We start from the raw sequence: 23,747 nt of genomic DNA, 5'->3' as shown, positions 1-23,747 counted from the left end.
CACAGTATAAGATGTACTGAAATTTTGGCTTCACTGTGATTGGTTGATTTCTGCCATGTGATTTACAATATTAGATGCTAACTGAAGACATCTTTAAAATAATGCATTTCTTTTACTGTGACCACCAAGCAGCTCTAATCAACTTCATTAAAGTTCAGGGACACAGGACTCAAATGAATTTGCAGCACACTCTAGAGAAAGTATTCAATCATCAAGTTTGAAAAACGAAAACATTATTGTTATCTTTACATTGTTGATTTTTTAATTTATTTTCTGCTCTTCTGGTAGCACACTTACTCCAGCCACTCCACGTTTCATATATAAAATGCTTGCAAATGAACAGCTAGATGTAAAATACTCCGCTCTCGTTACTATGGCATCAACAATAAAACATGATGTTTGTACACTGTGCCAGAACCACATTTCACTCTTAAGCTTGTGGCTTTAAGCTTCTTGCTAATCTCTGAAAAGAAACCCACCCCCTAGGTATCTTACTGGGAACAGTGAGCAAGGCAACAGGCACAATATCCTACATTGCCTTATAAAAATGTATTGGAACCTTAAAATCTTTACAGCTACCTGTTTAAAAAGTATCTGACACTGACAGTAAAAGTACTTTACTCTTGGGAGACCTATTGCAAGTGTTCACTTAGATATTGGCCACTGACTGGCACTTTATTAAAGCTATGCTTGACACTTGTAACGTTTTTTTAATAGTTTATGCAGGTGCCAAAAGATTCAAATGCACCATAGTACCACATGGAGTATTACAATCAGTAATACAGTATATATAAAATACAGTATATTTGCTAGCATTGAAAAACAGTTACAGTATAGACTGGACATATTTGGCTATATCTGACCTAGGAGTATGGATGTTTATTCAGCACAGTAATAATGAATATAATTGAGTACAATATGCCTTTAGAAATCTTGCAAGCCTATTTTATAGCTTTTTTTTTTTGGTTGGTTTTTTGTTTTGTTTTTTTAAATTTTAAGTGCAAGTAAATAAAATCCACTAAGTTTGGTTTCATCAACACTCAGTTTGATAGTATCTTTTTAAAAGGTCGGGCTAAAAACGGCAAGCTGTAAAACTCAGCATGCAGGCAAAAACATTGAAGTGTGAAATTCTGGAAGACTGACAGTGGAAAAGCTTCCTCCATGAGACTATTTATTAGCAGGATTACAAGCTTCACTCTGGTAAAATGACAGCCTATTCAATTAGGGGGCTTAGACGGTTTGCTGAATTGAACACTATGGTTAGGAAACTGGCAATTGAGGTTGTTACATCTAGAACAAAAGCACTGTGTCACCATTGCTTGCACCACATTTGTAAACATTTAAAAAAGGATTAACTTAACTAGTTAAGTAATTGTTTCCCAAAAAAAACATTTGAAATTACAAATGCATACTATAAAATATAAAATGACCTTGCAGATGACATTTAAAATCAGTCATGTCTGACTATAGACATTAAATGAGAACAAATGAAAAATGTACTATGCAGTACTATGGTACAGTGGCTTGCGAAAGTATCAACCCCCCTTGGCATATTTGCTATTTTGTTGCTTTACAACCTGGAATTAAAATTGATTTTTATTTGGATTTCATGTAATGGACATACACAAAATAGTCCAAATTGGTGAAGTGAAATGAAGAAAATAACTTGTTTAAAAAAATTCTAAAAAATAAATAACGGAAAAGTGGTGCGTGCATATGTATTCACCCCCTTTGCTATTAAGCCTCTAAATAAGATCTGGTGCAACCAATTACCTTCAGAAGTCACATAATTAGTTAAATAAAGTCCACCTGTGTGCAATCTAAGTGTGACATGATCTGTCACATGATCTCAGTATCTATACACCTGTTCTGAAAGGCCCCAGAGTCTGCAACACCACTAAGCAAGGGGCACCACGAAGACGAAGGAGCTCTCCAAACAGGTCAGGGACAAAGTTGTGGAGAAGTACAGATCAGGGTTGGGTTATAAAAAAATATCCGAAACTTTGAACATCCCACGGAGCACCACTAAAGTCATTATTAAAAAATGGAAAGAATATGGCACCACAACAAGCCTGGCAAGGGAGGGCCACCCACCAAAACTCACGGACCAGGCAAGGAGGGCATTAAATCAGAGAGGCAACAAAGAGACCAAAGATAACCCTGAAGGAGCTGCAAAGCTCCACAGCGGAGATTGGAGTATCTGTCCATAGGACCACTTTAAGCTGTACACTCCACAGAGCTGGGCTTTACAGAAGAGTGGCCAGAAAAAAGCCATTGCTTAAAGAAAAAATAAGCAAACACGTTTGGTGTTCGCCAAAGGGCATGTGGGAGACTCCCCAAACATATGGAAGAAGGTACTCTGGTCAGATGAGATTAAAATTGAGCTTTTTGGCCATCAAGGAAAACGCTAGGTCTGGCGCAAACCCAACACCTCTCATCACCCCGAGAACACCATCCCCACAGTGAAGCACGGTGGTGGCAGCATCATGCTGTGGGGGATGTTTTTCATTGGCAGGGACTGGGAAACTGGTCAGAATTGAAGGAATGATGGATGGCGCTAAATACAGGGAAATTCTTGAGGGAAACCTGTTTCAGTCTTCCAGAGATTTGAGATTGGGATGGAGGTTCACCTTCCAGCAGGACAATGACCCTAAGCATACTGCTAAAGCAACATTCGAGTGGTTTTAGGGGAAACATTTAAATGTCTTGGAATGGCCTAGTCAAAGCCCAGACCTCAATCCAATTGAGAATCTGTGGTATGACAAAGATTGCTGTACACCAGCGGAACCCATCCAACTTGAAGGAGCTGGAGCAGTTTTGCCATGAAGAATGGGAAAAATCCCAGTGGCTAGATGTGCCAAGTTTATAGATACATACCCCAAGAGACTTGCAGCTGTAATTGCTGCAAAAGGTGGCTCTACAAAGTATTGACTTTGGGGGGGGTGAATAGTTATGCACGCTCAAGTTTTTTGTTTTTTTGTCTTATTTCTTGTTTGTTTCACAATAAAAAATATTTTGCATCTTCAAAGTGGTAGGCATGTTGTGTAAATCAAATGACACAAACCCCCAAAAAATCAATTTTAATTCCAGGTTGTAAGGCAACAAAATAGGAAAAATGCCAAAGGGGGTCAATACTTTCGCAAGCCACTGTAATTGTCATACATTACCACAGTCAATCATGTATTAAACCACCACATAAATTATGCTTCCTGCACTATTTTTATTGTACATATTTGTATTCTAATTTACTTTTCCTTTGTCATCAAGTATACAGAAAACAATCTTTCAACTTCATAAATATGCCTGACAGAAACCTCTAAGAAACATCAGTGACTGACTGATTGAGTCAAAATTACAACAGTCAAAAGTCTGAGAAGTTACTGTACCTTGTCATTTATGATGTGTCTTTCCTGGAGTCCAGCTTGAGGCAGAAAAAGATCCAAGACCGGCACAAAGTAATCTGGGGAAAAAAATTAGGAGAAAAAAAAACAAAACACAGAATTAAAATCAGTTCGAGGAAGGAACCATATATCTTTATTCCTTTCATGTTTTTCCAATTTTCACTCAAATAAGGAAAAAGTGAATGAGAATTTAAACAAATAGTAGGTTTTTTTTTCCATTTTTAAATTTTTATATATATTTCATGTTGACTCCTGAGAGCCAGACTGTTGTACTGTATATACATTGCACAGGGACGTTAGTTAGTTAAACTGAAAACAGCAACATGAACCAAATGAATCAAAAAAGCATCGCTCCAGCCTGTACGTGAAGTATAGAGTGTCATTACATAGAGGCATTGAGAATTAGTGCCAATTATCATGCTGTGATTTTTATACTGGATAAATGCGCCAGTCCAGTTGAAATGGGCCTGAACACAAAAACAAAACAAAAAAAAACAAAAGTCATTAAATCTACAGTACTACAGACTGAAAATTCAAACACGTCACAGCATTATCATCTATTGTACAGGGCCACCATGCCTTGAGTACAGAAGTGTTTGAAATATGAACATGAAGAAGAGTGATTTGAAGAGTGGATACAATTTATTAGACTATCTGTGTCCAACCACTAGCTTGCAAGTCTCAAAAATATTTTTCAGGTGTAGGTTATTGTTTGTAGGACCTGTGTGCCTAAACTGAGTGACAGATATCAGAGATAAAGACCATGATGGAGATAAAGACCATGATAAAAAAAAATCTATTTGTACAAAGAACCAGACCAAGCCTATCAATAACATACCTCAATTACAATTCCTAAGCTGTCCCAGAAATACCAAAGCCAAAGAGATTAAGTGTACCATTCTGACTTACTTTATGTATTCATTCTAGTTTACAAGCATCTAAAAGGATTTCCCTGTCCACTTTAACAGTGGAAAGAATGGGACGTTAATTTTAAGTGAGATGTTCTAGGACACTATATTCTTTCCAAACGTACTACAGGGAGTGTGCTCTGAAGATAGTCTTTCAAGCCTGAGACCAGGTGAAATGAAAAGCCCTGTAAAAGCAGGGAAGTAACATTTCCATCGTATTGCAGAAACACTTAAAAGTAAACTACACAGCGCTTAAGAGAAGTACTGTAGAAAGCAGCTTCTAAGTTTAGCCTGAGACTTTATTAAAAAAAAAAAAAAAAAAAAGTACAAGCTAAAACAAAAAGCAACAGTGATAAAAGATAACAAAGTTGTGCGGTAATCAGTTTATATGGTATTTTCCAAAAAGCTGCGAAAATTTAGAAGACCCTAGAATGTTTTTAATTTAAACACACCAAGACGTTTTCAATCAATCTTTATTTTATATAGCTAAAGTAGTTTTTTTTTTTTTTTTTTTTTTTTTTTTTTTTTAAGTAGCGAGCAGTTGCACAGTCCTTTTCTTCAGATATAAAAAAGTTTGGTTTATTCAATATATACAGGTTTAATTCTGGAGACAAAAAGAACGCTCAAAGCAAAACAGTACAAATCATTTTCATATGAAAACTGCACTGTGCAAAACTTAAGTTAAAAACAAAACAGAACAAAATAGAATGCAATAGTGTAGATTTGCTCCTCCAGGACTTTCACGATTGACAAGTCTCCAGTACTAGTCTTGAAAAAGAGAAGTGAGCTGAGCTGAGTACACCTTGATTAAGTATCCACTGACTTCAGCCTCCTTCTCCTTTGTAGGTTCAATCCCCCTGGGCAACCCCCTGTGGAGAGTCTCATGTGCGTGTCGTAAAGAAAACTGATTCTGGATCACACTGCCTAAGATGGTGTTATCTTGGTGTGGCCCTTTGTTCCTTTATGCTTAAACTATGTTATCTCTTGAGCGCATTGGTTCCTCCAGTAATGTGCGATTGTTTAATTTCCAGCAATCAGACGGTCATCGTCAGTGCAAAGAAATGCAATCTCGCATTTACCAGTTACTACACCCCGTCTGAATCTCCTTTTAAAACTAACAGAGTGAATAAACCTGCAAACACCTGCATCTTATATTGCATTCAAACTTTGTTCCATGTTATCCAACAATAACACCTTTCATAATGGACCACCAGCACAAAGCATTTTAGTTTAATACAGGCCTTCTGTTGCCTTATTGCCTGGAATTAAAATGCATTAAAATACTTTTTTTTTCTTCATTTATCTACACATCCTACTCCACAACTTCCAAGTGAAAAAAATATTCTAGAAATTTGTAGAAAATAAATAAAAACTGAAATAGCTTGGTTGGATAAGTATCCACCACCCCCCTTGTAATAGCAATCCTAAATTAGCTCAGATGTAACCAATCGGTTCACTCTGCTGGGTAGTGCATATCAATGCAAAGACTCAACCATGAGCACAAAGGCGCTTTCAAAAGACTTCTGGGACAAAGTTGTTGAAAGACACAGAATATCCCTTGGAGCACGGTCAAGACGATTATTAAGAAGAGGAAGGTGTATGACACCACCGAGACCCTGCCTAGATCAGGCCATCCCTCCAAACTGGATGACCGAGCAAGGAGGAGACTGATCAGAGAGGCTACCAAGCCAAGACTGGTCAGAGTGTGCATGTGACAACAATATCCCAAGCACTCCACAAATCCAGCCTGTATGGTAGGGTGGCAAGAAGAAAGCCATCACTCAAGAAAGCCCACCTTGAATCCTGTTTGATGTATGCAAAAGCACTCAGGAGATTCTGTAGCCCTGTGGCAAAAAGTTTTGTGGTCTGACGAAACTTTTTGGCCTAAATGCAAAGCATTATGTTCGGTGCAAACCCAACACAGCGCATCACCCAAAGAACACTATCCCTATTGTGACGCATGGTGGTGGCAGCATCATGTTATGGGGATGTTTCTCATCGGCAGGGACTGGGGCACTTGTCAGGATAGAAGGGAAAATGAATGGATCAAAGTACAGAGAAGTCCTTGAGGGAAACCTGCTGCCCTCTGCAAGAAAGCTGAAACTGGGACAGAAGTTCACCTTTCAGCATGACAATGACCTAAACCACACAGCCAAAGCTACGCTGGAGTGGCAAAGGAACAAAAAGTTAAATGTCCTTGGAGTGGCCCAGTCAGAGCCCCAACCTAAACCCAATCAAATTTGTGGCATAACTTGAAGATTGCTGTCCATCAACGCTCCCCAAAGAACTTGGCAGAGCTTGAACAGTTTTGTAAAGAAGAATGGTCAAATACTGCCAAATCTAGGTGTGTAAAGTTGGTACAGAACTATCCCAACAGACTCACAAATGTAATTGCTGCTAAAGGTGCTTCTACCAAGTATTAACTCAGGGGGGTGGAGACTTATCCAATTATGATCTTTCAGTTTTGTATTTAATAATATATATATATATATATATATATATATATATATATATATATATATATATATATATATATATATATATATTTCTCAATAAAATATATATATATATAAGAGTTATTTACATATATAAGAGTAGAAAAAGGGTTCATCATACTCAATGCACCAAACATCTAACCCTTTTTACGAACAACAAAACGTCGAAAAAAGGTGTGTAAGGGGTGTAGAACTTTCTTACAGGCTCACAACTGTACCAAAGGTTTCAAGGGGGTGTAGACTTTCTATAGGCACTGTACATCAGTGCGTGTTATAAAAAATATATATATATATATATATATATATATATTTTTTATAACACGTGCATGTCACGGATATCTTGGTGCGTGATGTACAGTGCCTATAGAAAGTCTACACCCCCTTGAACTTTTTTCACGTTTTGTTTTGTCATATATATATATATATATATATATATATATATATATATATATATATATATATATATATATATATTGTAAGTAGAATTCATATACAGTACTTTCAGATAAAGTAAACAGTTACATTTTAAACCCCAATAAAGTAATAAAAAAAAATCCTGTACTGTATTGGTGATGTGCAAGTTAAAGAGGGGGGCAGTTCTCAGTTTACAACACTGAGAAAGTAAGGTTACTTCAGATCAATGAATTATGGCTGACTTCAAAGATTTGATTCTCATGTGGGACAATATTTATTTATACTGTAGACAAGTTTAATTGAGGTCAATGAAGAAAAATATGGATCAGATATTAATGCCCTATTCAAAAATCAACTAACAGCACCTATAGTAGTGACAAAAAGATCCTAGTCATCATAAGGTATGGTGTATATTTTTTGTTTTTAAAATGGGTAATCTAAAACGTTGAAACCATTACTTTAGCTGAAATGTTTGTCAACTTATTACTGTACATCTCAGAATTTATGATTGCGTGTGTGAAGTTATGAGTAAATGGACAGATTTCACATCTGCAGAATTGTATCCATTCAGCTAATAAATAGCACTGTATTGCAAACACCTGGCATAAAATATTTTGGGGAACAAACTGGAATGTAAACGGCTGCCGGCTCCTTAAAAACTAATTTGCTCCTAAATGGTAAAAGTATAGAATTAGACGAAAGTAAATTAAAACGAAGGGAGCACTGTATTTTGTACAAACAAAAAGGATTGTACGACAAAGCAGCTTTCATCTCATTCCGAGTTCATTCTAAATGTTCAAGGACTCATGGTAAAACAGTCCTTTAAGGGTTAATTTATTACCTCATGATAAAAAAATGCAGAAGTCAATTATTCTGTCTAGGTGAACAAGGAGTAGCCTGCTGCACAAGTAAAACTAGCCAAGATTTAACAATGAGCAGATTACTTTTTGCAATCTTGTAGGTTGGGCTCTGGTACAAACAAAAATCCCTGTAATTTATATTAGAAACTTTTAGCCTGTTAAGAACTCATTTTGTGCTACTGTAAATATGATGAATAACTGAGATGATGGGGGGGGGGGGGGGGGGCAAAGGGAACAAACCTACAGCTTTTGTAGTAAACTTCTCGTACTAAAATAAAACCAAAAAAAAAAATAATAATAATGCAACCCCCGGGGAAATGGCATCTTGGATTGAACAGTCTGAAATCCAGTAAAATTGGATTTGGGGCGGGGGATCCAGTACAATATGTATTGTTAATGGTGTCTTAGATATGGTTGGAGTTTAAATTACAACAAAAGTCTGAACTTGCCCAAAACTTGAGGATTTAGCGCAATACAATCCTTGAACATTCACTATGCTTAATGTCGGTTCCCAGGCTACAAGGCATTCACTTTATTAAAATCTGAAACCAGAAAGCAATAGGGTGCCAAGTTGAGGCGGCAAAAAGTGGACATCAAAATGTCTTTCACTGCCTCTGTAGTCATTGCCCCCTTTATATTAAAAGCATATCTATCTGCAAATGAACATTTGGTGTTTAGTGAGAAGGCATATACATGGGGGTATTATAAATCTAGCCTAATCTTTGCTAAAATCTCCTGCATGGTTTCTTACTTTAAAAACCCTCCTGATGCACTTGTAATTAACCATGCACTCTGTGATTGGTATGAAGGGGAAAAAAAGAAAACCTAAAAAACCGCTCTGTTAACAGGATGGAAGTGGCTTCATCACTACACATTCAAATAAACATGTAATCATTTAATTACTCTGGGATTTTTTTTCATGTATGATCCAGTTGCTTCACAATTTCTTGTTTTACTTATTAAAAGATGTACTGGCAGTCTTTAGACAGCAGGTGAAAGTGTCAATATAATGGCTTGATTTGTTTTGTTGAGGTGTCTGAATTTAACCAAGTCACCTGATCATGATTAAACTTGACCCAAACAAATCACAGGGAAAGATACGCCCAAACTTACAGAACTACATTTGAAGCATCCTGCAAAACCAAACAAGCTCAACCCATCCATATTGAGAAAACCATTGAACATGAAAGTCCCTGACAACTTCTCAGAAGTGAACAAACAGGCTGACTTCTTTAAAATAAAACAAAAGTGTTAATGGTAGAACTACAATATCATTAGCATAAAATGAACACTATTCTTGACAAATACAGTTCAATTCCTTTGTGAGAAAAATAAATAAATAAAATGCAACAAAGCTACCAGATAGTTATCAGTTTCCAAATAGGACATCCATTTTTTATCAGTGTACCTACACTTACTGTACCTTCAGTAAACCAAACTGTACTAGCACAATTTAGGGATCAACTCATTCAATGAAAAATGAACATCCACTATGTTGCAATTACTAAAACAGCAAGATATTCCTCATGTTAGTAGTGGTAGGTAGGAGGCAAAACTAAACAACTTGATGCAGACTTCAATACTAAAATACAGAAGCAGTTTGAACTAAAAACACAACTAACCTAAATGGTGTGATATCATTACCTAAGAATCTCAACACGTGACTACTGTAGTGACAAAAGGGGGTGCAGTACATTCCACTATTAAAAATGGAAGTGACATTCAGTATGGAGAAATAGAGGTATTTCAATCCCCAAATTCTGATATAATCAATAATACTCAACAACCCATGCTCTGGGTAAAACTCTGAAGTGTGAAATTACATACATGAAAACAGTATGCATCCTTAACAGGGAAGTAATACATGGGCCAAAACACACACCAACACCACACAGTACAGTATACAGCTAGTTCCAAAGAGCAAAGGGTGCCACTCCCCAATTATAATAAACTTTTGTATTGATTGTTCTTAAATGTAGCTCTTCACAACTGTATACAAATTAAATTAGTGTCCTGCTGTATCACATAACATCTTCAATTGAATATATACTGGTAAGACAACAATCTTTGACTATCTGATACCAAAGCATTTATAACTTAACCACAGTTTAAAACATTTCTACATAATTTCCTTCCTGTTCAGCACCTTGTATTTCCCAAGTTCAATGTCAGCAAGCACCACTACTGAAAAACATCTAAATAGCAGTTAACTTAATTATTTACTTACTATACTGAAGACCATGAAGTCCTGACTTTGCTTTGTTCCAAACATGCAGGTTTGACAATTTAAATTATATAATACTGCTGGGGGTACAGTACATGGTAGTAGCACACACACAACTCATTTTACTGTACAAGTAATGGACTTCTATACATATAAACCATAGGTCCTCTGTACATTATGTCCACATATATTATATTGCCCCCAAATTAAACTGCTCCTTTGGATAAGCACTAGAATTTAAATATCCTTCTTAAAAAGAAAAACAGAGATACAAGGTCAGTCATTACAAACAGCCTCTCCAGGGTGTCTTAACAAAAGCATTAAACGAATAGCAAAGAAATGGCAATGTATCCACTGGTATTCTACTGTAACCCTAGATTTGAGTTTTAAATATTTTTGGAATGACACATTACTGCAATACAGATATTGGGATGGGTTTCTGTTAAGTTCAAAGGAACATGCTGCCAAATGGGATACATAAATTGAGCAGGATCTAATTTATGAATGCATCTGTTTAAATAATTCATTGACTCACTTTAAATCATGTTTTGATTAAAACATCAGGCTAATTCGATTATGGCAAACAGGTTGCCTTTAAATGAAACTGTAATGAAATGTATTTTGTGTTGCTATTACCTGATCCATTGTGAGAAATTTATTAGAGTAGGAAGGGAGCATATTGTACAGTACTGCAGGATGAAAATGAAAGACAAACTTGTTGTAAAAGGAAAAGAGGCTAAGATCTTGCATCCCCCTCACACACATTCCTATAATTGCTTAGCCTGCTCATGGCCAGGCCACATCCTGAAGACCACCTGCTTTGCAATGTCACGTAAGGTTAGTTTGTAATAACTGATTATAGAGCAGTGTGCAGTGCTTTAATAGATGACAGGCTTTGCCTTCACCACTGCAATTCTAGGCCGTAAGTGCTTATGGAAAGAAGCACACATTGTCATCCCACATATTAAATCAAGGCCACAGTGACATTAGAGCAAATCAGCATAATAAAAAATGACCCCTTTGTTTGCACTTACAGTAGTTAACATTAACCTAGTGTTGGATCAGGTTGGGTGTATAACACAAATAAAGGGAAGCGACCCCAAATTAGTGGAACGTACATCTTACGCTACGGTGCAAGCATTTCAATACAGCAAAAGAAAATCCAAAAAGTTAAGGCACTTGCCAAGTAGACCAAACAGTGATAAACAGACAGAGGTCAAGACGACCAGCTACAGCTCCTCCACTGACCCACAACACCAAGACACCACCAATTACTGACGTGACCTAATCACCACAACTGGCAGGTCCATTATTGGGCATCCATTTTGTTCACTGATGAATTAGGATTTCACCGGTGTGAAATGATTTGCTCAATTCAACATCATTAAATTGAGCAATTTTGGAGAACATCTGCATTGGATCTTATCGTGCTTTCAAATGCCAAATTTACAGCAAATGTCTGTGGTCATACTGCCAAGACTGTCATGGATTATCTTGACCAGGAGACTATAGAGGTTATGGACTGCCCAGCAATCTAAAACCTTCTAAGAAATCTTGTTTATCAGCGTTAACACCTTCCACAAGACAGCTTGGTGTTGCACATATGGGACATCAGCCGTCACGTAATTAAAATCACGCCCTGTCGATGCAGACTGCATCAATGCCAGATGAGCCCACACTCCACTGTATGAAAAATTGAACTCCAGAGCCCAAGCATATAGGCATTTTGATTTCTATAGATCTTGTGTACAGATGTGCATCACTGATCTTACACATGATTTCAGCGAGTAAAAAGTGCTCCCTTGAAATAATATATATAAATAATATAAAATTAAGTTTTTGAAAAAAATAAATAAATAAATGGCTTGTCAGCAGTATAGGGCAAAAAGCTGGAGAACACCAGGGTAACAGTACAGCTTTGACAAAGAAAACCTGAAGTTGTAAATATCCTGTACATTAAACACAAATTTAAATAATCTATCCTTTGTGAGAAGTTTGTTTTTTGCATGCCTTTCGAGTTTGTCCTGAACTACACATTGTCCTCTTGTGGCAACCCATTAATAAAATGTAGCACCCAAAGAGGCGATTGAATCAGTTTAGCATGTACTGTATCAATGCAAAAAAATATTTTAGATAGGCGCCTGGCAACAACAATCACAAGCTTATGCTGGGATACTGTTACTGTGATAATGTAAACAGATCTCCAGCATCATTTACACAGAGCAATTTAATCCACATTTGTTCTCAGTTTGAGGCTGCCGTAGAGAAAATGCTGTCTGAGAAAACAAAGGAATTCTCAGTGGTAACTTCATTAACCCCCTGGTGTTGATGGACTGAAAAAACAAAAAACTAGTCTAAAAAACACAGCACTGATGCTGAATCTGTAGAAACAGAAAAAGGGTGAATTAAATCTGATGAGGACTAGTTGTCTCTGTCTCAGTAGTCCTCATTTCTAACAGGACCTAGCAGTGGTGAATAAGCATTCACAATGCTTACAAATGGTCACTCAAAATAGTCACCCAGAAAAACCTCCCCTCAAAGCCCACTTAATGATGCTTTACGTTTGTGTTCTACCTCTGCGCGGGATGCAAAAAACTACAAAAAAAAAAAAGACTGAAGATGTGACTGTACCAACGCGAGATCAAAAAATGGGTCATGTTTTACTAAACATTTTAAAACTAATAAAAAAATTGCCACAATGAACATAACACAATATTCAGCCAACTGTTTAATTTGTTGGAAAAGAAGATTCAAGCTTACTATTTTTAGGGACCTCAACTGTTGTTGTTGATTCCAATTTAAGCACTTCACATCACAACCAGCAAGTTTCACAAGTTTGTTAGTTTCTAACCCTGCTGAAGTATCAAGACTTAGTCACATTTTCTGCATCCGAAGACACATTAACACTATTGAGCAACAACAATAAATTACATTAGCATTTATTGCCTTAAGGTTTGTCCATGCTGCACTTTCGACTTTCCTATCAGATTAAAGAGCATTGAGGCGAAGCACAGTATCGAGTCTTTCTCATGTCTTTCTTATGAGTCAATTCATTTTAAAATTACACTTTTTCCTACCAAAAGTTTGAGTGTGGAATTTGGCCCTAAACAATTCCTCAACAAGGGCGTACCATCATTTCTTTCCACGCTTTTGCCACTCCTCAACAAATCAATCATTATTCAGGGCATGTCTGTGCACTACGACTGTGATAAACAGAAAATGTACAAAGAATTTTGGTACTGTCCACCTGACAGAGAAATTCACTCAGCAATGCCTCCATTTTAAATCTGCATGCATACATAATGTATTTCATAATCACTATCACCTCCCTCATTTATCAAACCCACTGAACACAAAGCTTCAAGATACACAACACAGTTGATTAAATGAATACAGAATTGTTAAATTCAACCCACTCTGAACTTGCACAGTAAATCCATTGATTAGATTTAAAAGACAAGCCCATGAGTGTCATCGGGTTTGGATGACAAGGGTATTACATTTCTATAAAACAAAGCAAGCAAGCCATAATAATAGAAGAGTTACACCAGCTTGCTCTGTGTGTTTTTTTTGTTTTTGTTTTTTTTTTTTTGGAGGGGAGGGGAGGGGGAGCAAATACTGTATTTATTCCTCTTTTAACGTGAATGGAAATATTCCACACAGCCACTATAAAACAGTGACTGCGTGGGATAAAATTGCTTCATATTACTCACTGCTATAATGAAATGTACAGTATCTCAAAGATCAATCTAAATATTTCCTTTCCCGTGACACAGACTTCTGCAAAATAGAGGGGCAGCTTGCAAAATACAATTCATCCCCGAGGCGTTGTCCAAAAGAGCAGCTAACTGTCGTCTGAACTTAAGAAAAGCTGTGCTTGCACATTATAACACAGGCATTTTATTCTGCATTAGTTTTATAACTAAATAAATCAGGCATAATATGTGGTTATCTTTCCCAATGTATTATATGTTTTACTTTTCTGTTGCAAGGAGCTGCAGCTTTCTCTAGGAGACGAGACACTTCAGTCCCGCTCCGGCAGCTGAACCTGGGGAGAGCCCATTACCTCTTCTCCTCGCCCGATCCGCTGTCCTTCTCGCACTTGGTTTACTTGTCTGCCACTTAGAACTGAACTCCCGACCACCATTTAGCCAGGCAATTTATAGTTTTAAAACTGCCAATTAAAATTATCCACGAGTGAGAATGTTACCTTTTTTTCTCCCCATTGGAACATATTGTAGCGATCTTGGTTAACGCAGGAAGACGCATCACACAAGGCGAAGCAATCCACACACAGACGGAAGATGAGCGCAAACCCGAGACCTCTCGCACTAAATCATAGCGTCGATACCGCTGTACAAGAGAGCCGGCTCCCTTGCAAGGAGCATATAGCATATATCGGGCTTATGTCTTCATGCATGATGCGCCTGTCTGCGTTGGCCGGGTTGCTACATTGGTGTCAGAAGTGGACGCAGGTACCCCAGCACACACTTGTCGGACTGTAGCCTGGTGAGCAAGTCCGGGGCGGACTCGAGGCTAGCAGGGGAGTACGTAGCGTGCACGGGGGAAGGCAGCAGCAGGGCTGGTAGGTGATGTGGAATCACACATGAAGACATAAGCCTTGCAAAGCAGCCGGCTCATTTGTACAGCAGTAATCGGCGATATGCTTTAGTGCGAGAGGTCCCAAGTTCGCGCACACCTTCCATTTGTGTGTGGATTGCCTTGCACTGTGTGATGTGCCTGCCTGCGTTAACCAAGATTGCTACAGTATTTTAATAGCAATATATTTTTGTTGAGTGTAAATCTCACACTTAAAATGTAAATAAAGAATTTGAAACAGCACTGTTACTAGAAAACAAAATAAACAAACATTGCAACAAAGCTTAACATCAACTGTAGCTGATGTCTGTTACTATATATCTTTATAATTGTAGAATGATTCACAATACTGCAAGTTTTTACAGTAAAACGAATCTTCTGAATAACCACATGTATCTGGAAAGATCACATTTTACATGGACTACTGGCTGGATTTTTACATCATGAACGTGGGACTTTCAAAATATTTCATGGTAAGTTTGTGTATATTTCTACTACCATTATTTATACTGTGTACTGTTTTGCACGTTAACTTCATTAATCTGACAACGTTACACTGGAAAATATAATATGTTTATGTAAAAATGTAAGTGTTATGGTTGAAAATGCAGATTTTGAGATGGTTTTCTTTTTACAAATGCACATTTTTAAAAGGCCAGCGCGACCTCTACATCTCATTAAACGCAAATTAGTTGTGTTACCGGAGTATCCCAAACATTACTTTCTTGCCGTCTTACTTTACAAAATAACAATGAATGGCAGAACAGCTCGGTCGATTCAGTATTTGTAATTCTAGCACAACCCTCTTAACTTGCTTCTGCACAGATCCAATCCCATCAGTTAATACTCACAGGGGACGGGGTAGGGCAGAGGGGAGAAGGTGTGCTCAATCATATGCAGATTCAGTGAGAAAGACCTAAGGGGAGCAGAGAAGCTCTGCGCTTAATATAAAAAATAATTGCCGATTCCAAATGTAATTAAAAGCAAAAGCTTTCCTTTCCTTAAACACTTTACACAAAAGCAATGCAGAGGCTTGACTATCGATAGCTGTCAAACGATACAATGCATCGCCTCAGCCTTAACGAATTCCACTGTGATAAGCTCACACATGTAAACAACGTACACTGATTCTTTAGCTTGGACTGCCCCCCAAAGTCCCACTAAGTTACCTTAAAACACTAACTGTGCTAAAGTGATCCCCCCCCCCCCAAAACAGCTGTCAATAACAGTCATCCAGTTAGAAAAGGCACAGAGACTAACAACTACAGTAGAGTCCTGTATTATGAAACGAAACCTGCTGTGCCTGGACTGATGTGTTAGGTCCTATATAAATTCAGGTCTGAATACGATCAGTAGCTGCCACCTCTTATATTAATATTCCACTATACTAGGACATGATTTCTACAACCACCTACGGCTTTCTTGTAAGTTTTTCCTCAGATGATTAACTGTATATAAATATTCTTGTTTTTGTTTTCATTTTACACACAAGTAACTATTTCAAGTTTGCTGTGTATACAGTACATACAATTATCATTTTACCCCACCCATTAAAAAAAAAACACAAAAAAAAAAACACAACAACAGGGAGGTGAAAATGTTTGAAGCCAAGCCCACGAAGAGCACACAAAGAATATACCAGGTTAGAAATGTAGCTTCAAGAGTACAGAAACTGGAATTACCACCTACACACCCAGCATGTTGACAGATTGGCGTTGTGGTACAAGCATGAAACTGAAACAGCTTAACAGGAGAAGTTCATACAGTACTTCAGTATTGTGAACAAATCAATCCTCTTCTTGAAAACCACAATTCAATACTACAGTACTAATTATGAACAGGGATGTGATTGTCATTTTTACATTTGTTTCCATTCAGTGTGAAAATAGAAAAGGAGCAGTTCACATCTTTTGAATTGGTTTCAGTGCAAAGCTAAAGCAGTCAGCAAACAAATAAATGTGAATACTTACACAGAACTGTAAAAAAGTGGCGACATTAAGTTCTAAGCAACTAGCAGAGCAATATCCCAAACAGTTCCATGAAAGCAGAGGGAGCAGCTGTAATGAGAAACAAACTTGAAATGAACCAAAGCCTTTTGTGCATAAAATATACTTCTGTACAAAAGGCTAAGGGGAGGACGGTTTAAAAGTTCAGGAGAAACACTAAACGCGATTTGCAGCTCTTGCAGTCGTTCCCCTGTAGTGCTTCACAGTACCTGTCAACAGTGTAAACGCAGAACAATCCTCCTAAATCTTTTAATGTACTGCTTGTAATACCAACACCACAGCTGTGTTTAAATAGACATTAACAAAAAAGGATACTGTAAAATTCAATTTACAAGCAAAACATGTATTTTAAACTACATTTCACTGTTCAGATTATCATTATTATTTTTTTTTTTTACATAGGGCAAGATATGTGGAAATTAAAAGGTAAGCATATTCCTGTTATGGTTGTTTTTTTTAAAAGTTACTCCTTAAAAAAATTTAAAATTAAAAAATCTGTGGGGGTCATGTATCAAGTGTTTGTGACGGCATTAAGGCCATAGCGCCCAGTTCATGCCGGCCTTAAAATTGCCCTGTATGTTAGCAACGCCAAAATGCGCTCCGCCATTCATTAGACATGCACTTTACGACGTGTCAAGCCTTAATTATATGGGGCTCATATGTAAATTAAGTCTGTGATATTAAATGAGACTTATGAAGTGGCAGAACAGCAGCGCCAGCTTTAAAAGGTTCCACAAATAAGTCTGTTTCAAACTGGCATTATTTGGGTGCATAGAAAGTCAGAAAGCAGATTATAGGAAAGAGCACTATGGCAGCAGTCTGAACGAATTTCTTAGATGGAGAGTGCAGGCTCCTAACTTTCCTTAACAACCCAGGAACAGAGGAAGAGTACTGAGAAGGGGGGAGAGAATATTTTGGGTCCGCATTACCCTTTTTGATCTCCTTGAGGATTAAATTATAGCTTAATAACAGCTATTTCATTATGTACAATTGTTTGTATTAGTCATATCATAAACTTGGTTAAAACCTGTACATTTTATTTAAAACACAGGTAAGCCCATTCTGAGCTGTCTTCTGCCTCTCCAAATGACCTACCTATTGTTCAACTGAGGTAGCTCATTTGGAGGGTAGGCGCTATTTTTCAGATTAGTCTATTAATCTGTGCTACCGGTAGCCCATTTTGCGCACCAGAGCAGCGCATTTAGCATTTAAGTGTGCCAGTTAATAAATTTGTGCCGCGGCAGAGCACTACTTTACACTCCACCAATTTAGCGCTGTGTCGTTGGATCTTGACACATATCCCCCTAGGTTTACTTTTGACTAGAAGCGTGTTAAAAGCAAACATACATGTAAAAAATACGTCAAATTCGTTACATACTGTTGTGATCTCGGTTACCGCAGGCAGGCGCATCACACACAGGCGAGGGTGGGCGCGAATCCAGACCTCTCGCATTAAAGCATAGCGCAGATATCGATGTACAAAACAGTCAGCTCCTTTGGAAGGAGCTTATATCAGGCTTGTCTTCGTATGTGATTACGTCACCTACCAGCCCTGTTGCTGCCTTCCCCGTGCATGCTACATTGTTTACTTTGGCAAATACTGAAGTATTACAGTATATTACATGAAATACACTTAAGTTCAAATCTTTGTTGCCAATTCTGATCATGTCTAGCAGGAAGCCACTTCACTTGTGGCTTATGTCCCATGATTAGCATTTTACAGTACACTCTTGGATTCTGTTAATCCAGTTTTTTAAAACTGGTGGTAAAAAAAAAAAAAAAAAAAAAGATACACTATACAATCATAGCACTGCTGGCAAGCTGTGAAATTCCTATTTTGACATGGTATTATTGTGCATCATGTAATACGGTCTACACCTGTGTAACTTGTACAAGTAGTAACAGAGGCCTGAATGCAGTGATCCAATACCAAAATAACATGAAAATCAAATATGGCATAAAAACTCTCCACTACAGCCACTAAATTCATTCCCAGATGCAATACAAAACTTTAATTTTCCCCGACAGGTTAAGATGTGTTGGCAATTAATTCAACCTTGTGCCAATTTATTGTACAAGCCGTTGAATCTCAGAGTAAATCACATTTAATAACTGTAAAAAGAGCTCAGTAGCATTAACCTTCTGAAGATGCTTTGCGGAAAAACCACAGGATCCTGTACAGACAGACAGACAGACAGACAGAGAGAGAGAGAGAGAGAGAGAGAGAGAGAGAGAGATAAAAAAAAAAAAAAAAAAAAAAAAGAAAAAAAAAAAAAAAAAAAAAAAAAAAAAAAAAAAAAGAAAAAAAAAAAAAAAAAAAAAAAAAAAAAAAAAAAAAAAGGAAAAAAGAAGAAAAAAAAAAAAAAAAAAAAAAAAAAAAAGAAAAAAAAAAAAAAAGAAACGGGTGTGACGTTTATCCTATGAGCTGTTTTTGTTATTAAAGATTACTAAACGCAATTAATTGCTGCTGGGCTCACACTGTACTGTGCAGTGGATGACGTAACCTAGACCACAAAATGGGGAAACACTTTAGATATTCATGGGGTAATTTGTTAAATCATGGCGCGAATAACAACGCTCCCCTGGATTTACAATCGTAACTCAACCGGTATTACTACTAATCACGTCATCTGAACGCGATACTTGTTAGACCACCGTTTATAAAAGTCAATAACAAAAAAGTTATTGAGAATTAGGTTACTTTGGGAACATTACAGATCATGGTATGCCATAGGTTGGATGTTTAACAGGCGGCATGATGACAAACTGGTGACAAGAAAAAAATGTCAGTGTTTAGAGTGCTTATACCTTTAACAAATGTGGATCTCACAAAGACGATCACTTTTTTCTAAAGATGGTTTACATGTACTGCATAAATGCCTTAATTATATCATACAAAAACATGCCGATCTCACTGTTGAAGAAGAGATAAGTTTTGTGTCTCAGGGATTACTATAATCCGCAAGTATCACTAAAACAAAGCGCTGCGACACTTTGCTACATTTTTTTGTTGTTGTTTTGGTTGATTTACTTTCCAGAAGCTTTTACAATACCAGGTAATTAGATAGAAGCACAGGAAGATTAATCGATTGTTACAATCAAACAGAGTATTACACTAGCCAGCTGTCATGTTTTGATCTGCACTGCATTGTTCAACCAGGAAATAAACAATACTGCTGTAGCCTCTATTGTTTATTAAATAAAAACAAACAAAACGAGTATTTAAAAAAAAAAAAAAGGTTTAGTAAAGCCCATTTCTTATAATTGCGAATGTACAACCCTCAGATTACCAAATTTTGGTAAACTGCTAACAACTGTTGGGCTAATGGGGTATGCAAAATGAACATTACATATTAGAAAAATGATGCATTGCATTAAATACATTTTTAATTAACTGTAATTGTTAATACGGTATTCTTTTTCATGACTGTCTGAATAACGAGTTCTCTAAGCAGACTTCTATTTCCCGACCAGTGACATTGTGAATGAGTTGGTACAGGAACTGAAGCAATTCAAAATGGTGCGTTTTACATAAACATCAGTTTATAAGCTTTGTATACAACATAGTGCAGTGATTGTGTATGCAACAGGAACAGAATGCACCCAACATCAACACCATTTATGAAAAGAAAAGCCTACTTACTAAACAGCCGTTTACATTAAGTGCCAAAACCAAACTAATAAAATGATTAAGAATTTCACAAATTACTGGAAACAAGTGTTTACATAATTGAAATGTTATTTTCAAGGCAAGGCGAGTTTAGCTGCCTTGTATTAAACAAAAACATTAGATCCGATGCTAACTGCTCTACCGGAACTAACTATTCACGTGCACAGCAGCTATGTTTGTGTGTACAGTCTGGGTGTGAACTCAAAAGTAATTTCTTGGTACCGCCGGTAATTAAAGGGTAATGATAAACTGTCCTGACAACGGTCAGATTAGCTTCAGGTTGGGATCTCCGCAGTTAACAAAAGGACCTCTGTTAGTGTCTCAGTAAACCCTTTCAATAGCTCCAAATTCCAGCTTAGTTTAACACCAGTCACTATTTGACTAGAAAACTACGACATTCATTGTAACAAAAACCGATACAAATGTTCAACTTCAAATCAATCTGAAATTATTGAAAATAATCCATTAAAGAAAGAAAAAAATATCAAAATTGTTCACTTCACATAATTAGGTAAACATAATTCGCTTTGGAAAGAAAGAACACACATATTACCTTAATATTTAGATTCCTCAGACGATTAGTTTACGATGTATCATTGGAATTTAAATCCGAAAAGTACTTAAATCCCCCAAAAGTTTGCCTTCTCGACTTTAGTTGAACGCCTTACAAGCGCTTTAAGCAACGTCTCCTGACTAGTGTCCAACTCGACCCAATGTGATTTATTTTAAGAACAGTTAAGTTCTATTCATTCGTGAAAGTCAAACGTCCTTTCTTGAGTTGCGTTCTGTCTGGCCAAAAGTTTTCTTATCGTCTGTAATACACTTCCCGTTTGCAGCATAAAATAATAAAACAAACAAAAAAAAAAAAGTCGTTCTCTGAAGACAGAAAACCAAAACCTCCGTAGATAAAACTCGCAAATCAGAGTACGAAAAAAATCCAAAATGTCCCCAGCGACTCGCAAGGAAATACAAAGGCGGAAAAAAATGTCCACCACAAAGCGCAATTCTCGGTGTCGAGTTTTTCTTTCTTCTTTTTTTCACCCAGCCACAGCAGAAATGCCGTTATATTGTGTTAAAATATTGGGCCACTGCACTCAAACGTTTCCAAATCTGACACCCCTGCACTCCTCTTTTAGGAAGAAATTGTTACATGTAAAAACGTACAGACCACATCATCCAATGTAAATTCATGCCTCGGCGGCAGCCAAGCACAATCCACTCAACACAACAGTAGCAGCGGCTCAGGCTGAGGTTGAGGTTGAAGAACTGGGAGGAAAGGTATGCCGCTCTGATTGGAGGTGATTGACTTCAATCTAACTTTCAGATCAGGTAGCACGGAGATGGGTGTGGCAACAGAACCAATACCAGCGAGCTGTTTTTCTTTTTTTGTTCGTGAAGTGAGAAAGCCAATGTCTGAGTTGGAGAGGTGGGACTTATTTCAAGACAGCATGTTCGGTTGGTTTAAAAACAGATGTTATTGAAATGTATTGGTTCGTTATACTAGATTGATGTGCTTGTATTTGGTTTGGGGGTACTGATTAGCTCAGAAAGCCCGCTCATAACGTCCTTTTTGTATAAAGTTGCGAAAAGTAAAAACAAATGTACACTATATTACTGCAAAACCGGGATAAAAGATGATTGTATTTAATGTGTAATGTCAAATACAGTTTTTACCTAGCAAAAGTGTTAGAAAACTAGAAAGTGGAGGCTCTGTGTACAAAAACAAAGGATCCCGGGAACATACTAAGGGCCAGTAACTCAAAATGTAATGCCTCTATACAACAGAAACTTTTTAAAAAATCACATGACTAATTTATAGACATTACATCAGGTCAGAAATTACTTTCATGGTCAACAACACATTAAACATGCAGGATTTATATAACCCTGTAAATATGATGTCAAAAGACAGAATTGTAAAAATAATAATAAAAAACAACTGCCAGAAAATGGTCGATCTAGATAGGGGAAAGCATAGAACACAGCTGTGCACCAAATATGAATATGTCTAAGCATTTGGTCTTTATTATTCATCATCGAGAAAAGCATGTCAAAGTGAGGGATGGTGTTAGATAAAATTGCCAGCTGAAAGTGGTTTATTAGTAGATGTAGTGGTGATGGCTGCAGCAGATTTGCAAACTCATTTAAACTCCCCTCGCAAGGATTCTTAAATATTAGCTTTTTAGGTTTTCCTGTGAAATATTTTTACAGTACTGTAAAAAAAAAAAAAAAAAAAAAAGTAAACAAATGTTCTTTTGTTCATTAGTTATTTGCTTCCCATGCGTAAAACAGAGCCTAAATAAAGCATGTGACGATAGCCCCTGCTGCAGCAGGTAGTCAAGCTAAACTATGGAAGAATTTAACACACATTAAACATAACAGTGAGACACAGTAGACCTAAAATTAAAAGTAATTAGCAATACCATGTTACCGTGTATCTAAATTCCGTGACAGATAGACAGAAAAAATAACCAACAGCTCTATATCCAAAGAGTACCAGGATCCAACAGGATACTGATCAACCACTAGACATTTTAATAAGTAACTTACCAATTACCTTTCTTCATTATATATATATATTGACCCATCATGTCTGATCAATGCATTGTATTTTAAGGTGAGTGTGGAAGGGTGGTGGGTAATTCACTGATACAGGAGACAGACAGGTGGATTTGGCAACACCGCACAGGTGCCCAGTTTTATTTCGGGGTGCTTTTTTTCTTTTCGCCCGAAGATGGCGCTGTGGGTCCGTGGTCCGCTTACCAACGATGGTAAACAGAGCCACGGGAATACCAAGCAATGGTACACAATACCGGCGCCCTTGCAGGTGCTTCGAAACAATAATTCAAAACAGAAGGCACAAAGAAACAGGGAAAATAAAACAGTAACAAAACTACAAATAAAAAAGGTGCTGCACTTGACAGCTATATCCCAGTTGCCGCTACCCGTGCGACCCGGATCACCGTCCTACACTGCCGGCTAACTAGCCTGCTCTTTTACAATACGCCGGGGTCTGCCCAAGGGTTCCCCGCTCTCACTGTCTCACTGTGAGACTCTTTCTTTTTCTCCCGGCTGATTCCCGGTCCTGAATCAGAGCTTCCGCACTCTCGGCCCGTCTAAGCAGGCAGACCCGAGGAAACAGCGGAGCATTATTTTATAGGGCTAACAAT

At 37.3% G+C, this 23,747-nt stretch overlaps 1 protein-coding gene across 5 annotated transcripts in view; it reads right to left on the bottom strand.

Annotated features, from left to right (window-relative positions):
* LOC121316974 (erbin-like) overlaps window positions 1–21,883 on the bottom strand; it is a 92,195-nt gene extending 70,312 nt beyond the window's left edge. The window contains exons 1-3 of one of the 5 annotated variants that reach the window (XM_041252443.1): window positions 21,131–21,855; window positions 16,872–16,958; window positions 3,387–3,460 (exon numbers count right to left, since the gene is read on the bottom strand). The gene's annotated coding sequence lies outside the window, so the exon portion shown is untranslated. Of the gene's footprint in view, window positions 1–3,386; window positions 3,461–16,871; window positions 16,959–21,130 lie in introns of all 5 variants that reach the window. The other 4 variants (XM_041252464.1, XM_041252450.1, XM_041252434.1 and 1 more) reach the window with 4 other exon arrangements.
* Between the last annotated feature and the right edge of the window lie 1,864 nt (window positions 21,884–23,747).

Source organism: Polyodon spathula, chromosome 1 (genome assembly GCF_017654505.1).
Source record: "Polyodon spathula isolate WHYD16114869_AA chromosome 1, ASM1765450v1, whole genome shotgun sequence".
Classification (NCBI taxonomy): Eukaryota; Metazoa; Chordata; class Actinopteri; order Acipenseriformes; family Polyodontidae; genus Polyodon; species Polyodon spathula.
This window is presented reverse-complemented; position numbering and strand designations above follow the sequence as displayed.